Source organism: Cynocephalus volans, chromosome 6, assembly GCF_027409185.1.
Source record: "Cynocephalus volans isolate mCynVol1 chromosome 6, mCynVol1.pri, whole genome shotgun sequence".
In the NCBI taxonomy this organism is placed as follows: domain Eukaryota; kingdom Metazoa; phylum Chordata; class Mammalia; order Dermoptera; family Cynocephalidae; genus Cynocephalus; species Cynocephalus volans.
Window position 1 is genome coordinate 29,907,835 of NC_084465.1, and position 5,174 is coordinate 29,913,008.

The window sequence follows — 5,174 nt, forward strand, 5'->3', positions numbered from 1 at the left end:
TGGAACTGGTAGAGATATCCTAGAAATTAAGTTTACATATAAAAAAAATAAAGGTTGGTAAATCAAGTCTTGGGTCACTACAATGTTTGGAATAGGGGTTGTCAACAAAGGGAGATGAAACAGAATTTAGTGTGTTGGTAAATTTAGAAAGACAAAATGTTACATCTTTATTTTCACAAACCATGAACTGTGATGTAGAAATTTCTTCAAGTACGGATATAAGCAAAGACTACAGTTCACAGTAACGTTAGCAGTTCCTGTGTTTTCTTCGTCAAAAGAAATCACTGATACCTTCACATCACACTACTATTCTTGAGTATTATGATATATTATTTATGCTTATCACACATTCAAAATAGTAGAGCCAATACTAGATCTTTTTATTTAATACATTCAAAAAGAAGCACACACACTAACACACCAGAGGTTTGGCTTAAAGCATTTATTTTAGAACTAGTTTCAATATTAACTATTCCATTTGTAAACCTATGTATTATTTTATGTTTTTAAAACTGCTATTCCAAAGAAATTCATAAACTTCACTAGGATTTCTGAGAGTACCATCGTAAAAACGAAAAGAACAACCTCTGACTTAAAGGTTAGAAAGAGGCACAGTTAGTAATGTAAAAATGAAACCAGCTAAATGTAACATCCTGGAAGCCAAGTCAAGAAATTGTCTCAAGAAGGGAATGGTTGAGCATGTCAGGTACGGCTGAGTGGTAAGAGTTGGATGCGGTCTGGAACTAACTGTTGGTCTTGGCGAGCTGTGATTCCTTCTTGATAAGAGCAGTGTCACTGGCCTGTCTAGGTGTAACGCTTGTTTGGAATGCATTCAAGGGAGAGTGGTTGCTGAAGTCTAGAGAGTGTGTATAGCAAACTCTTTCATAATGTTTTGTTTTGAAGGGGAGCAGAGATATGGGGCTAGAGTGGGAGGGAAAATAAAGAGTCCAGCTATGTTTTCAGAGTGTTTATTTAATATTAAACCTATATTGCTTCTCAACCTTTTGGCTAAGATCAAGTGTAGCATCTGTTCTCATCCGTTTAATATCTGGTATGTCCTCTAACCAAGGACAATATACTAATCATGCTAAGAGAAATAAGCCGGTCACAGAAAGAAATACCACATGTCCTCACTCATAAGTGGGAGCTAAGGAACAAAGAAACAAAGACTGTAATAAAATGTTGAACTTTCAGAAGAAGAGAACGGGCCTATACTAGAGGTGGAAAAGGGGGAAGGGAGAGGAAATAGGGAGTAATTGGGTAAGGAACACAAAAAGTAATTATGCTTTGCAATGATGAACTTGCTAATAACATTGATTTGATCGTCACCTACTGTACATAAATACTGATAGTCAACTCTGTACCCCATAAAATGTATAAATTAAAAAAATAGAAAAAAATAAATAGCTTGCCTGTCAATCATGCACAAACTAGAAAAAGACAAACAAAAATAAAATTAGAACTATTACAGGATTGTGTGTGTGTGTGTGTGTGTGTGTGTGTGTGTGTGTGTGTGTGTGTGTGTGTGTGTGTGTGTTGAGGGGATGTGGGATGGGCAGCATATTCGCAGGAGGTGTCCTTAAATAGGAAAGGATATAAGGAATTCAGTTTTAAGGTGAAGGATTGGCCTTACGATCAAGTACATTTCATCCATTTTAATATCAGTTTATATGTAATGTTAGAGATAGGTAGGTTGATATGGAGTGAGGAAAGGAGTTCTTTTTGTTTCTATTTTCTCTGTGAAATAAGCAAATCTGAGTATGAGAGACATGCTATGAAGTAATCTTCTAGGATATTTGGAGAGTGAATGACTAGGAAAATGGAGGATGACTGTGCAGTACTGAGGGCCAACTTCAGTTTTAAATTAAAAAAATTAAAGTGATAGCAAGTGCCATGTTTATATAATTTTCTAAAGATAGGATCAGCTGTCTGGGTGTAAGTTAGGATTAACACCAGGAAAGGAGCACCTAGGGAAAAATAAGGCAAAACGTTAATGGCATGTACAGTAAAGTGACAATAATGAATCAGGAATCTATGCTGGATTAAAAGAAAAATAAGAAAATAAGGGAGGTAATAGATAGTACATATGTCTGTAATATACAATCAGTCTAAATCAATGAATTGACAATCCCACTGAGATAAAAGCGGGTTGGCTCCTGGAGATGACTGAAATGGGCCGGGAGGACTAAAAGTCCTGACGGTATAGCGGGATCTTTAAAATCAAAATATTGGAAGGGTCACTGTTACTGATAATGATGGACTCGAGGCTATGATCATTGGAATGAGTAGCTGAATTGAGGTAAAGAAAATTATTATTCCAAGTGAGATGGTGAAATCTAGAGTGTTGGATGAATCATTTACATGGGGATTGGAATCACTAAGAATATTGAGAAGAAGGTTAGAATTTAGGAAATTTACTAAAGAAAGCTGAGTTCCAGAGGGTAGAGTACAAGGGCTATGGAGTCATTGTGCTCATAATTAAGTTGAATAAAGGCTTAGGTAAAGAATAGTGATTTGGGAGGCTAAGATTTCTGATGGTGTCTGAAGATCACAAGACCACAGAGACGTAAGGTACGAAGTAATTAGTTCTGCTAATCTCTAAGGGGATGAGCTGTTCTAGTTGTTGCTGCCCTCCTTGGATCTTTTCTTAGTAATTTTAAGGTGTCTTATGATAAGGGAGTGATGATGTCTTACACAAAGCCCTGTGGATCTATCTCCCTAATAATCCTGCCATGAGTACTGCCCAGGCTACTGAGGAGAGGTGGTTCACACTGAAATAGACAGCAAAAGTACCTCCAGAAGAAAAATTTTTTTTTTCTGTTTAGTCATTTTTACAGCTGAAGAAAGGACAGTGAATGAGTACATGTCCATGCAGAAAAATACAGAGCAACTAGATATTCACTTCAAACATCTCCTAGAAATTTGTTACTCATTGAGATAGGTTAAGGTCAGAACTGCTCTTTCTCCTCTCTCTTTCCCAGTCTCCTGCTCTCATTGTCTCAATATTATATATTATGGTTAGAACTTTTTAACCTTACTGTGTGGATGGTGCTGAAAACCAAAACTTAGTATTATACTGAAAATATCTGGAATCAAAATATAAATTGTAGGTAATCCAACAATTGTATTTACTATCACGGCTTTATAAAAATAGAAGAATAATATTTGCAATATTTCACAAATTTGTGAAATCGTGTTTTTACTTAAATGATTGACAATAAAAAATGAATGTGTTAACGTAATGGATAATTTTACTCGCTTTCTATATTTGAATCAAATTACTTATATTTATTGGTATATTATTTAAATATGTAGATATGCTATTAAACTAGCTTTGGTTTATTTTCCTCTTTATTCATAATTTGTACTGTGACATTTGCCTTTTTATGTTGTTTGGTTGGATTCTTAAAAACTTGAGTTTTCTTTTGTTTTGTTTGTTTTGTTTAACAATACCAACATTTAATCTAGTTCTATTTCACTTATGTTTTACCTGGATATTTTAGATGTTTATCAAAGATGTTTAGTAGAGGAAAAGTAAATTAAATATGTGAAATAAACATGTGCTGTTTATGATAGTTTGTTTTGAACAAATTTTGAAAACTTAGTGAAAACATTTGAGACAACTGAAAAAAAAAAGACTTTTAGGTCTCAGACTTCCTTGGTTCCAATATTATCATTCTTTACTAATTGTATTTCTTGTTAAAATATGTATTTCAAACACTTTCTGGCAATATTATACTTTTTTTAGATGAGTAGACCAGAGAGTGCTAGTATGTTACCCCCAATGGTTTATGGTAGGTGTCTATCATTACCAAACTATTGTTTATGACATACTGTCTTCCTTGTATGTTGCATATCATTCGAAGTAGTTTTAATTGAGAAAAAATACAAATGCAAAACCCACACTTTTAATAACAAAAAATTATCAATTATAATTTTGCATTTTTATATTGAGAGTTTTGCCTTTCTTAAAGCTTTTATTTAGTTAATGGATAAATACGTTGAAAAATATTGAGGTTTAATAGGAATTTTGCTTGTATTTTAAGTTTTTGATTCTTTGATGTCTGTAAAAACTCATAGCATTATTTTAAAAATATTATAATACCAGACTTTAAATGTAGGAAAATAGTTTATAACTCCAAATATACATGTGTATTTTTTCTTATCAATCCCACATCAAATGTATAGTGTAAAGTCACACCAAAAATATATTTTATTTCTTTAAAGTTACTAAATTTAAATGAAATATATTCCAGTTTTTATTTATTTTTAGTACAACACAAAAACAGAGAAAACATATTATCTTTAAATTTAGATTAATAGTACCATTATTGCTCTCATTTTGCAGAAGCAAAATTTTTTTATGGCCATACACCTAAAATGAAATAGCGTGATTATGTGCAGCTACACTCCCTCAGAAATGCCTTTCATTTAAATATTTGGCAGGTGAACAGGTGCTGGCATCATAAGATCTTAATAGATCTGCAATATGATCAATAAGGAAGGGAGTCGAACGCAAAGGGTGATTATTATTTATCACTTAACATAGAACTTTAGATTTGTAAATGACTTTGAGAAGTTTTTATTGCAAACATTATAAAGAAGTGCAACTTTTAGAAAACTAGATGTGGAAAAGGGGAGAGGAGGTGCAGGGGGGAATGAGGAATTGGTCAACGGACACAAAGAATGATTGCGTATTGTAATGATAAGTAAGCTAACTATACTGATCTAACCACCACACATTCTACACAATTATTGAAAATCAACATTGTACCCCATATGTATGTATTAAAAAAATAGAAAAATGAAACGAACATATTGTCTGATATTGACTACAGGAAGACTCGTTTTCCTGGCTAGAGAAAAATAGAGAAGCACGATACAAAGTGTAAAATTCCACCTGTAATTCCATAGTCCTGTCTTAAATTACTCAGTTTTGTTTACTCTATGGAAGATTCAGGTTACCTATATTACAGTGATTTGACAATAATTAAAGCTAAGACTAATTTAGTAGTTCAGATTTTTCAGAACCATTCTTACCAAATAATTCTCAATTAGTTGAATGATAATATTAATAAGGCAACTTACGTTTACCCAAGGCAGTCATTCTCAAAATTTCTTGCACATTGATATTTACCTGAGATCTATAAAAACTTAATGCCCATAATTTGCCC

At 33.0% G+C, this 5,174-nt stretch overlaps 1 pseudogene; it reads left to right on the forward strand.

Moving 5' to 3' along the window:
• Positions 1 to 988: 988 nt before the first annotated feature.
• LOC134381440 (U2 spliceosomal RNA) lies at positions 989 to 1,126 on the forward strand (annotated as a pseudogene).
• Positions 1,127 to 5,174: the final 4,048 nt, after the last annotated feature.